This window comes from Bos grunniens, chromosome 14 (assembly GCF_055505025.1).
Source record: "Bos grunniens cultivar Pamir isolate PY7600 chromosome 14, Bosgru_T2T1.0, whole genome shotgun sequence".
Lineage (NCBI taxonomy): Eukaryota > Metazoa > Chordata > Mammalia > Artiodactyla > Bovidae > Bos > Bos grunniens.
Genome location: NC_141178.1, coordinates 19,432,621 through 19,445,808, shown reverse-complemented (window position 1 = coordinate 19,445,808; position 13,188 = coordinate 19,432,621). Strand labels below are relative to the sequence as shown.

General features: G+C 42.1%; 1 non-coding gene across 1 annotated transcript; it reads right to left on the bottom strand.

Moving 5' to 3' along the window:
* Positions 1–4,316: 4,316 nt before the first annotated feature.
* On the bottom strand, positions 4,317–4,461 carry LOC147359141 (small nucleolar RNA SNORA79). The gene has a single exon (XR_015141371.1). It is a non-coding gene; the product is annotated as a small nucleolar RNA SNORA79 (small nucleolar RNA).
* Between the last annotated feature and the right edge of the window lie 8,727 nt (positions 4,462–13,188).

Sequence of the window (13,188 nt, the reverse complement as noted above, 5' to 3'; positions counted from 1 at the left end):
CTACTGTACTACGCTTGTTTTCTTACTTTTAAAACAAATTTTTATCTATTTACTTAGTTTGTGATGTTTCCAATCTGATATTTTTTTTCTACAACATGTCTATCAAATGACTGTCATATTTATTTTTCAAATGATCAGTCAATCCTACCCCCTACACCCCCAAACATCCCTCCGAAAGTCCACTGCCCTTTTGTTCCAATGGAGATGAGTTCCTCTTTGGACCTGCTATTCAGTTGTCATCTTGGGACAATCCGTCATCTCCAGAGTAAGAGCCCCATTTCTCTGACTTTTTGCTTGGTTTGCTGCTTTATTTTTTCCATGGCATATGTTCCAGTAGTAGCCCAAGAATGGGTTCAGAAGGTAAAACTTATTCAACTTTCTTTTTTTTCCCCAATTCTTTCTTTTGAAGGAGTTTGACCAAGTGTCGAATTCTAAGTTGAAATTTTTCATTCATAAGTTCATAAAAATTTCTCTTTTATCTTCTAGCAGCCAGTGTTGCCACTGAGAATTCTGACGCCATCCTGATTCCCGTTCCTTTGTGACCTAGAATTTTTCTTCCTAAAAACTCATAGAATAATCTCTTTATCTCTGATATTCTGAGATTTCATAATTATGTGCCTTGGTTACCTAATATTCTGAAATGTCAGTATGTTGGAGGCTTTCATCAAATGTTTGCAAACCTTTGACTGTCGCTTCATACTTAAGAATGAGATCTTAAAACCCCTCTGGAAACTAGACATAGGGGTGGGAGGAAGGGTTCTTGCTCATTGATGGGCTTGCCGTGTGGTGATCGTGTTCAAAGTTCATCTTTCCTTAGGAAGATTCCCAAATATCAGAAACGAGATGTCTTTTCTTATGGGCTCTTCAGCATCTCAAGAGAAGTATCTGCCATCCCTTGACTTAGGGTACGTTCACCTGGCTGCTGGTATTCTCAGAACAGGTCAGAAGAGATCCAGAGCAGCCACTGCTCAGTATGCAGTCTCTGTCTTTCCTGTAGGCACTTTACTCCTGCTCTTCTTTCTGCCGGATGCACAAGCCTCTCTCCTGTATTTCCTACTGTCATTGTAATCCCCTGGCTGCAAGAAGTGGGACAGGGGACCTGAGGATCTAACAAATTCAAACATCTGCACTCACTCAGCTCTCAGCCTCTCGCCTCTGTCTCACTTCTGGGATCCTGCGCCCTCTCCTCAGCATCTCTCTCATGACCTCTGGCATCTCCAAGACCCGGCCCAATCTGGTGTTTTATAGAAGAATCTCTTGGGCTGTTTCTATACTGACCTCTAGGATGTCATTAGAGTAGCTTCTGAAGTTCTGTTAAACCAGTTTCCACTCTGCCGTTCATCCCCATCTTCCAGAATTGTGTTGAGATATATCTTGTGCAGATGACTCCACCTCCATCCTCTTTGTCCCTGTGAATTTATCCTCTTACTTTCCTTTACTGTCCTTTTCAGGAGATAATGAACATAAACAAGTATGGGTCAATCTGACATCTTTAATCTGAAGCCATTTCCAAAACCATCCCAAAACTTTTACCAAACTGTTCCAAATTTGTTTATGCAAACAAAACTAGAATTTATGAGCAAACCTTGCCTTTTTTTGGTCAATGGTGCTCAAGATTCCCTTCTTTCTCACCAATATCTAACAACTCAGCCTTGACTACATTGCTTAGTATGCCCTGTTTGACTACCCACTGCTATATTGTTTGGTTAGATTCATGAAGGAGAAGATCCTCGTGAACAATTTAAAATCATCAACCATGAAGTTAACTCTGTTACCCAATTGAAGTTTTTTTTTTTTTTTAATTTTTCTTTCTTTTTAAACTTTTAATTTTGTATTAACATTGGGGTATTAACAATGTTGTGATAGTTTCAGGTGAACAGTGAAGAGACTCAGCCATACGTATACTATTTATTTATTTACTTATTTTTGACTGTGCTGGATCTTCATTGCTGCACAGGATTTTCTCTAGTTGCAGGGGTTGGCTGGGGGCTGTCTACTCTTTGTTGCAGTGCTTGGGCTTCTCACTGCGGTGGCTTCTCTTGTGGAGGAACACAGGCTCCAGGGCACATGGGCTTCAGTAATTCCCGTGTGTGGGCTCAGTAGCTGCGGCTCCTGGGCTCTGGAGTACAGGCTCAAGTCGCTCGGGCTTAGTTGCTTCAAGGCATGTGGAATCTTCCGAGACCAGGGATCAAACCCATGTCTCCTGCATTGGCAGGCATATTCTTTACAGTGAGCCACCAAGGAAGCCCCAGGTTACCCAATTGTTTTGATTCTGTTGGCAAAATAGTTCCAAGTGACTATGAAACCTTGCCACACCCAACATGAGAATGTACTTCTCTCTCTTTCTCAAACATCTTTCTCCGTAAACTCTTAAGTGCAGCAGTCGTTCCCAATGTGAGATCCCTGGACAGACCATCGACATCAGATTACCTGGGAGCTTGTGAAAAATGCAAATTCACCAACTCACCCCAGGCCTCGAGAAACTCATGGAGGTGGACAGCAGACTGTGTGTCTAGCAAGTCCTCCAGGTGATTCTGATGCAGGTTAGAGTTTGAAACGCATCAGTACCGAATGCTGACAGGAGGAAGTAGCACCTCAGTAGCCATTGAAAGCCATCATTGTAAATTATGCCGAATTTGGAGTTTTCCAGCAACTTGTAGCAACCATGGGGTAGGCAGTCGATTTTACCCGTCTGGATTGTTTTATTCCTAATCTAGTGACTGTTTATATAATGGTTGACCATTATTCTCAATTGGAGCAGTTCAAGCTGGTTTTAGAAAAGGCAGAGGAACCAGAGACCAAATTGCCAACATCCGCTGGATCATGGAAAAAGCAAGAGAGTTCCAGAAAAACATCTATTTCTGCTTTATTGACTATGCCAAAGCCTTTGACTGTGTGGATCACAATAAACTGTGGGAAATTCTGAAAGAGATGGGAATACCAGACCACCTGATCTGCCTCTTGAGAAATTTGTATGCAGGTCAGGAAGCAACAGTTAGAACTGACCATGGAACAACAGACTGGTTCCAAATAGGAAAAGGAGTACGTCAAGGCTGTATATTGTCACCATGTTTATTTAACTTATATGCAGAGTATATCATGAGAAACACTGGACTGGAAGAAACACAAGCTGGAATCAAGATTGCCGGGAGAAATATCAATAACCTCAGATATGCAGATGACACCACCCTTATGGGAGAAAGTGAAGAGGAGCTAAAAAGCCTCTTGATGAAAATGAAAGTGGAGAGTGAAAAAGTTGGCTTAAAGCTCAGTGTTCAGAAAACGAAGATCATGGCATCCGGTCCCACCACTTCATGGGAAATAGATGGGGAAACAGTGGAAACAGTGTCAGACTTTATTTTTCTGGGCTCCAAAATCACTGCAGATGGTGACTGCAGCCATGAAATTAAAAGACACTTACTCCTTGGAAGGAAAGTTATGACCAACCTAGATAGCATATTCAAAAGCAGAGACATTACCTTGCCAACAAAGGTTCGTCTAGTCAAGGCTATGGTTTTTCCTGTGGTCATGTATGGATGTGAGAGTTGGACTGTGAAGAAGGCTGAGCGCCGAAGAATTGATGCCTTTGAACTGTGGTGTTGGAGAAGACTCTTGAGAGTCCCTTGGACTACAAGGAGATCCAACCAGTCCATTCTGAAGGAGATCAGCCCTGGGATTTCTTTGGAAGGAATGATGCTAAAGCTGAAACTCCAGTACTTTGGCCACCTCATGGGAAGAGTTGACTCATTGGGAAAGACTCTGATGCTGGGAGGGATTGGGGGCAAGAGGAGAAGGGGACGACAGAGGATGAGATGGTTGGATGGCATCACTGACTCGATGGACGTGAGTCTGAGTGAACTCCGGGAGTTGGTGATGGGCAGGGAGGCCTGGCGTGCTGCGATTCATGGGGTCGCAAAGAGTCGGACACGACTGAGTGACTGATCTGATCTCATCTGATCTGAGTGCATTTTTTTAAAACAGCGTGTGATCTGCTACATTATTTGTCATACCTTTAGGAATTTCAGCACAGGTTAGTATTTGATGTCATTTTATGTGGCCACAACAAAGTAAATTCTCATGTAAAAAGCTAGCAATAAGAAAAAGCTAGTGTTTTTAAACTATTCCATTTATGAGATTAAAGTTTTAGTTAAATTTCTAGTGGAGAAAAACTTCTATTATCATTTTAGTGTTTACTTCTGTTATCATTTTAATGGTGATTTTTAGCATCTATTATAATGGCCAATGCCATTTTCCTAAATTAAAACTTTAGTATTTGATACCAAATTGTTACTTTATTATGTCTTTTTTTTTCCCTCAGTTGTTTTGGCTCCGCAAAAATCAGTAGATGCTACCCCATAGCCAACTCATCCCCATAGTGCCCTGAGTGAAGACAAGTCTGTTTAGATGTATGATGTATTAAAACCCACTACCTAAGGCTGCAGGGAGTGAGAACAGCCATCAGATGTTAAATCTCTTATAATGAGATGTGGGGAGAAGAATGCCGCTTCTGTGCCATCTGGGCAGAAATACCAAGTTTGTTTTTAAATCGTATGTATATACATATATATAATTTATATATATATGAGATCAGATCAGTCGCTCAGTTGTGTCCGACTGTTTGTGACCCCATGAATCGCAGCACGCCAGGCCTCCCTGTCCATCACCAACTCCCGGAGTTCACTCAGACTCACGTCCATCAAGTCAGTGATGCCATCCAGCCATCTCATCCTTTGTCGTCCCCTTCTCCTCCTGCCCCCAATCCCTCCCAGCATCAGAGTCTTTCCCAATGAGTCAACTCTTCCCATGAGGTGGCCAAAGTACTGGAGTTTCAGCTTTAGCATCATTCCTTCCAAAGAAATCCCAGGGCCGATCTCCTTTAGAATGGACTGGTTGGATCTCCTTGCAGTCCAAGGGACTCTCAAGAGTCTTCTCCAACACCACAGTTCAAAGGCATCAATTCTTCGGCGCTCAGCCTTCTTCACAGTCCAACTCTCACATCCATACATGACCACAGGAAAAACCATAGCCTTGACTAGACGAACCTTTGTTGGCAAGGTAATGTCTCTGCTTTTGAATATGCTATCTAGGTTGGTCATAACTTTCCTTCCAAGGAGTAAGTGTCTTTTAATTTCATGGCTGCAGTCACCATCTGCAGTGATTTTGGAGCCCAGAAAAATAAAGTCTGACACTGTTTCCACTGTTTCCCCATCTATTTCCCATGAAGTGGTGGGACCAGATGCCATGATCTTCGTTTTCTGAACACTGAGCTTTAAGCCAACTTTTTCACTCTCCACTTTCACTTTCATCAAGAGGCTTTTGAGTTCCTCTTCACTTTCTCCCATAAGGGTGGTGTCATCTGCATATCTGAGGTTATTGATATTTCTCCCGGCAATCTTGATTCCAGCTTGTGTTTCTTCCAGTCCAGTGTTTCTCATGATATACTCTGCATATAAGTTAAATAAACATGGTGACAATATACAGCCTTGACGTACTCCTTTTCCTATTTGGAACCAGTCTGTTGTTCCATGGTCAGTTCTAACTGTTGCTTCCTGACCTGCATACAAATTTCTCAAGAGGCAGATCAGGTGGTCTGGTATTCCCATCTCTTTCAGAATTTCCCACAGTTTATTGTGATCCACACAGTCAAAGGCTTTGGCATAGTCAATAAAGCAGAAATAGATGTTTTTCTGGAACTCTCTTGCTTTTTCCATGATCCAGCGGATGTTGGCAATTTGGTCTCTGGTTCCTCTGCCTTTTCTAAAACCAGCTTGAACATCAGGAAGTTCACAGTTCACGTATTGCTGAAGCCTGGCTTGGAGAATTTTGAGCATTACTTTACTAGCATGTGAGATGAGTGCAATTGTGCGGTAGTTTGAGCATTCTTTGGCATTGCCTTTCTTTGGGATTGGAATGAAAACGGACCTTTTCCAGTCCTGTGGCCACTGCTGAGTTTTCCAAATTTGCTGGCATATTGAGTGCAGCACTTTCACAGCATCATCTTTCAGGATTTGAAAGAGCTCAACTGGAATTCCAGCACCTCCACTAGCTTTGTTCGTAGTGATGCTTTCTAAGGCCCGCTTGACTTCACATTCCAGGGTGTCTGGCTCTAGGTCAGTGATCACACCATCGTGATTTTCTGGGCCGTGAAGATCTTTTATTTATCTATTTGGCTGCATCAGGTCTTAGTTGCAGCACATGGACTTAGTTGCCCCACAGTATGTAGGATCTTAGTTCCCAGACCAGGGATCGAACCTGTGTCCCCTGCATGGAAGGTGGTTTTTAATCACTGAGCCACCAGAGAAGTTCCTAGAAATACCGGGTTTCTAGGAACCCATCAACTGAATCTGCTTTGCTGCTTTTCACCCACTGAATGTCATATACAGAGCCACTAAAGCACATTGAATGTACTGTGGTAGATGACTGGTGGTATCTCCTACATTGCTTCACACTATAAAAATACTTTTTTTTTGTTTGGCTTTTCTCCCCAAGAATTAACCTTGTAAAGAATGAAATGTACCTGGGTGTCTGAATTTGAAATTGACATAGAAATATATAACTTAACCAACTAAGCATTAAATGGCACTTTTTTGGGGCCACTTCTATTTTTCATAGTTGTATGGATATGTATATTTGCATTGACACTGTTTCCACGCAGACTCTGAAACTAGCAGTGTGGACTTCAGCTAGTAGCCTGAAGTAACACATCTCCTTCAGGGAAGTGAAGGTTTCTGTTTCTTGAACTGGTCATTGGTAACTCTTCAACAGAAAGCGTGGTCCTGTTAAAACATACTGCACTGAATACATATCTTTATCTCTACTTCTTCCTGAAGTCCCATTGATGGAAGAATAAGAGAGGAGATGAGATGGTTCAAGATAACAAAATTTGGAAGGTGGAAAAAAAGTGGAAAGTGACTGGAGGAGTAGAAACTGATTTAGGTGAACTGAGAAAGATGAACCAGAGCATCTGTAGACAGGATCAAGCCTGTTTAGGCTGTAGAACCTCATAAAGACATAGAAAATCAAATTTCTAATTGTCATTGAAGGTGGGAGCAAGTGGAAGGACTGAAACCAGAGGAATGGATTAACATTTTTAATTCAAAGCTGTTAGATCCTGTAGGTCCCCTTACCACCCCCCACCCCACCCCCAGTATAATCAAGCTTCTATCTGTATTAATTTGCTTGTCATTCAGTTACTAAGTCGTGTCAAACTCTTTGTGACCCCATGGACTATAGTATGCCAGGCTCCTCTGCCCTTCACCATCTCCGGGAGTTTGTTCAAACATATGTCCATTGAATCGGTGATACCATCCAACCAGCTCATTCTCTGTCATCACCCCCATCATCCTCCTGCCTTCAGTCTTTCCCAACATCAGGGTCTTTCCCAATGAGTGAGCCCTTCGCATCAGGTGGCCACAATATTGGAGCTTCAACTTCAGCATCAGTCCTTCCAGTGAATATTCAGTGTAGATTTCTTTTAGGATTGATTGGTTTGATCTTGCAATTCAAGGGACTCTCAAGAGTCTTTTCCAGCACCATAATTTGAAATCATCAATTTTTTGGCACTCAGCCTTCTTTACAGTCCAACTCTCACATCTGTACATGACTACTAGAAAAACCATAGCTTTGACTATATGGACCTTTGTTGGCAAAGCTAGGGCTACCATAAAAAATACCACACATCATGTGGATTAAACAAGAGAAATGTATTTTCTCGTGGTGCTAGAAGTTCCAGGTTAAGGTTTCGGCAGGGTTGGTTTCATTCTGAAGCCTCTCTTCTTGACTTACAGGTGGCCGTCACTGGCTCTGTCCTCACAGATCCTGTTCACTGTGAACATGCACGTGTCCTAATCTTCTCTTCTAAGGACACTGGTGATGTTGAATTAGGGCCCACACATATGACCCCGTTTTACCTTAACTGCCTTTTTAGAAGCCCTGTCTCCAAATACAGTCACATTCAGAGGTAAGGCCATACCTTGGAGTTATTGGAGGTTTAGTTCCAGAGCACCTCAATGAAGTGAATATTGAAATAATGCAAGTCACATGAATTCTTTGGTTTCCCAGTACATACAAAAGCTCCGTTTACACTATATTGTAATCTATTAATCGTGCAATGGCATCATGTCTACGAAAACAATGTGCATACTTTTAAGTAAAAAATACTTCATTGAAATCATCCCCTGCACAACAGCATAGGACTAAATAATGGGTTGTCTTTTCTTTTCTTTTTTTTTCCTTCCAACATATCTATCCTTTTCCCAGATTAAGATGTACTCCAGAAAAAAATAGTTTCGTTTTTATGTTGAAATAAGATGTTTTGTACCTTTTATTTTCATGTGCTGCTGCTGCTGCTAAGTCACTTCAGTCGTGTCCAACTCTGTGCGACGCCATAGATGGCAGCCCACCAGGCTCCCCCGTCCCTGGGATTCTCCAGGCAAGAACCCTGGAGTGGGTTGCCATTTCCTTCTCCAATGCATGAAAGTGAAAAGTGAAAGTGAAGTCACTCAGTCGTGTCTGACTGTTCGAGACCCCATGGACTGCAGCCTACCAGGCTCCTCCATCCATGGGATTTTCCAGGCAAGAGTACTGGAGTGGGGTGCCATTGCCTTTTCCGTTTATTTTCATGTAGGATACCACAGTTTATTGCTTAAAAAAATACTTTATTATTAAAATGTTAGCCATCATCTGCACGTTCATTAAGTAATCTTTTTGTTGGTAGAGAATCTTGCCTAGGTATTGATGGCTGCTGACTAATCAGAGTGGTGGTTGCTGAAGGTTTGGGTGGCTATGATGACTTAAAATAAGACAACAGTGACATTTGCTGCATCAGTTGACTCTTCCTTTCACAAAGAAATTGCTTGGTAGCATGCAGTACTGTTTAATAGCAAGAACTTCCTTTAAAACTGGAGTCAATCCTCTCAAGTCCTGCTATTGCTTTACCAGTTTTTGTCATATTTTAAACCCTTGTCATTTCAACAATCTTCATAGCATCTTCACCAGGGGTAGATTCCATCTCAAGAAATCACTTTCTTTGCTCAACCATAAGAAGCAACTCGGCATTCATCAAAGTTTTATCATGAGATTGCAGCAACTCAGTCACATCTTCAGGTTCTACTTCTGTTTCTGATTCTCTTGCTATTTCCACCACATCTGTGGTTATTTCCTTCACTGAAATCTTTTTTTTTTTTATTTGTTTTGATCAGAGAATAATTGCTTTACAATGTTGTGTTGGTTTCTGCCATATAACAACATGAATCAGCTATAAATGGCAACCCCCTCCAGTGTTCTTGCCTGGAGAATCCCAGGGACAGAGGAGCCTGGTGGGCTGCCGTCTATGGGGTCGCACAGAATCGGACACGACTGAGCGACTTAGCATAGCATACGTATATCCCCTCCCTCTTGAACCTCCCTCCCACCCATCCCCATCCCACCCCTCTAGGTTGTCACAGAGCACCAGGCTGAGCTCCCTGTGTTTTATAGCAGCTTCCCACTAGCTGTCTGTTTTACATGTGGTAATGTATGTTTCAATGCTGTTGTCTCAACTCGTCCCACCCTCTCCCTCCCTCACTGCGTACACAAGTCTGTTCTCTGTGTCTGCGTCTCCATTGCTGCCCTCCAAATAGGCCCATCAGTACCATTGTTCTAGATTCCATACATATGCATTAATATGTGATATTTATTTTTCTGACTTCACTCTATAACAGGCTCTAGGTTCATCCATCTCAGTTCAACTGGCTGAAATGTATTCCTTTTTATGGCTGAGTAATATTGTATTATATATATGTACCACAACTTCTTTATCCATTCATCTGTTAATGAGCATCTAAGTTACTTCCCTGTACTGGCCATGCTGCAATGAATGTTGGGGTACATGTGTGTTTTTGAATAATGGTTTTTCTCAGGGTATATGCTCAGTAGTAGGAGTGCTGGGTCATATGGTAGTTTTATTCCTGGTTTTTTAAGGATTCTCCATACTGTTCTTCACAGTGGCTACATCAATTTACATTCCCACCAACAGTGTAAGAGGGTTCCATTTTCTCCACATCCTCTCCAGCATTTATTGTTTGTAGATTTTTTGATGATGGCCATTCTGACCATGTGAGGTGGTTATACCTCATTGTAGTTTTGACTTGCATTTCTCTAATAATGAGTGATGTTGAGCATCTGTATGTCTTCTTTAGAGAAATGTCTGTTTAGGTCTTCTGCCCATTTTTGGACTGGGGACTGTTTGTTTTTCTGATACTGAGCTGCGTGAGCCTCTTGTATATTTCTGAGATTAATCCTTTGTCAGTTGCTTCATTTGCAATTATTTTCTTCCATTCTGAGGGTTGTCTTTTCATTTTGTTTATAGTTTCCTTTGCTGTGCAGAGGCTTTTAAGTTTAATTAAGTCCCATTTGTTTAGTTTTGTTTTTATTTCCATTACTCTAGGAGGTAGGTCAAAGAAGATCTTGCTGTGATTTATGTCAAAGAGCCTTCTCTGAAATCTTGAACGCCTCAAAGTCATTCATGAGGCTTGGAACCAAACTTTACCCAACTCCTGTTTTTGTTTTTTTAATTAATTAATTTTGTTTTTTGACTGCCCTGGGTCTTTGTTGCTGCTCACAGGCTTTTGTCTGGTTGTGGTGGGCAGGGCATGCTCTTCCCTGTAGTATGCAGGCTTCTCACGGTGGCTTCTCCTGTTGCAGAGCACAGCCTCCAGGTGTGTGGGCTTCTGTAGTCATGGCACACAGGGTTAGTTGCTCCACAGCATGTGGGATCTTCCCTTCCCTGCATTGGCAGGCGGATTCTTAACCACTGGGTCATCAGAGAAGTCCTTCCTAACTCCTGTTAATATTGATATTTTGACCTTTTTTCCATGAGTCACCTCATCTTAATGTTTTTAATGACCGTTTTTAATGGCATCTAGAATGACGAATCCTTTCCTGAAGGTTTTTCATTTACTTTGTCCAGATTCATGAAAAGAATCATTGTCTATGGCAGCTTTAGTCTTACATGTTGTATTGCTTAATTAGTAAGACTTGAAGGTTGAAATGACTCCTTGATCCACGGGCTGCAAAATGGATATTGTCCTAGGAGGCATGAAACATTCATCTCTTTGTACACCTCCATCAGAGCTCTTAGGTAACCAGGTGCATTTTCAGTGAGCATCAGTATTTTGAAATTAATCTCTTTTTTTCTGAGCAATAGGTCTCAACAGTGGCTTGTGCTGCTGCTGCTAAGTCACTTCAGTCATGTCCGACTCTGTGTGACCCCATAGACGGCAGCCCACCGGGCTCCCCTGTCCATGGGATTTCTAGGCAAGAGTACTGGAGTGGGTTGCCATTGCCTTCTCTGCAACAGTGGCTTAGAACATTCAATTAGCCATGTTGTAAACACGTATGCAATCATACAGGCTCTTTGTTCCATTTATTGAACACAATCAAAGTAGATTTAGGATAGTTCTTAAGGGCCTGAGGATTTTCAGAGTGGTTGATGAGCATTGACTTCAACATCAAGTCACCAGATGTATAAACCTCTTTTATGAGAGTTTGCCTGTCCTTTGAAGCTTTGAAGCCAGTTGTTGACTTCTCTCTAGCTGTGAAAGTTCTAGATGGCATCTTCTTCCAATATAAGAGTTTTTCATCTACATTGAAAGTTTGATGTTTAGTGTAGCCATCTTTGTTAATTATCTTAGCTAGATCTTCTGTATAACTTGCTGCAGCTTCTACATCAGCACTTGTTGCTTCATCTTGCACATTTATGTAACAGAGACAGCTTCTTTCCTTAAAGCTCACGAAACAGCTCTGCTAGCTTCAGACTTTTCTTCTACAGCTTCCCCACCTCCATCAGCCTTCACAGAATTGAAGAGAATTAGAGCCTTGCTCTGGATGAGGCTTTGGCTTAAGACAATGTGGTGGCTGGTTTGATCTATCTAGACCACTAAACTTGCTTCATATCAGCAATAAGTTTTTCATTTTCTTATCATTTCTGTGTTCACTGGAGTAGCACTTTTAATTTCCTTCAGGAACTTTTTTTTTGCATTTACAACTTAGCTAATTATTTGGCACAAGAGGCCTAGCTTTTGGCTTGACTCAGCTTTCTATATGCCTTTCTCACTGAACTTAATAATTTTCAGCTTTAATTTAAAATGAGACACATGTGATCTGTCCTTTCATTTGGACACTTAGAGGCCACTGTAGGGTTATTAAATGGCCTGATAACAATATTGTTGGGTCTCAAGGAATAGGGGGGCCTGAGAGGGATGGGGGAATGGCCCGTCAATGGAGACATTAGAACACACACAACGTTTATCAGTTAAGTTGGCCATCTTATATGGGCACAGTTCATGGTGCCACCATAACAATTACAGTAGTAGCATTGAAGGTCACTTATTGGGCTTCCCTGGCGATTCAGTGGTAAAGAATCCACTTGCCAATGCAGGAAGCATGAATTCAATCCTGGTCTGGGAAGATCCCACATGCCACGGAGCAATCAAGCCCAAGCACCCAACTATTGAACCTGTGCCCCAGAGCCCGGGAAGTGCAACTACTGAGCCCATACCACAGCCACTGAAGCCCATGTGCCTAGAGCCCGTGCTCTGCAATAAGAGAAGCCACTGCTGTGAGAAGCCCATGCACTGCAAGGAAGAGTAGCCTTGGCTCACTGCAACTATCACCAAAGACCCAGCACAGCCAAGTAAATAAATAAAAGTTTTAAAAGAGCACATCGCATATCACTGTAACAAATATAAAAATAATTTAAAAGTTTGAAATATTGCAAAAATCGTGAAAATGTGACACAGAGACACAAAGTGGTCAAATGCCATTGGAAAAATGGTGCTAACAGACTTGCTTGATGCAGGGTTGCCACAAACCCTTGGTTTGTTAAAAAAAAAAACAACAACAAAACAATGCACATAAAGCACAATAAAGTGAAGTGCAATAAAATGGAGTGTGCCACTGCAGGGTTAGGACCTCAGCCTGTGAATTTAGGTGGAGGGCACAGTTCAGCCCATAACACCATCCCTCCTCATTCCGGAAGGAGACAGAAGTGTATTCTAGACAAACTGAACCAGGAAGACTGCAGACTTGGGTGTACTGAGGGAATCATCAGGACTGAGGCACCGGACCTATAACAGGGAGAGTTTGTGAAGGCCATATGCTAATCAGTGAGATACCATCTCCTGGTTTCCTCCACCCAGCCCAGTGAGC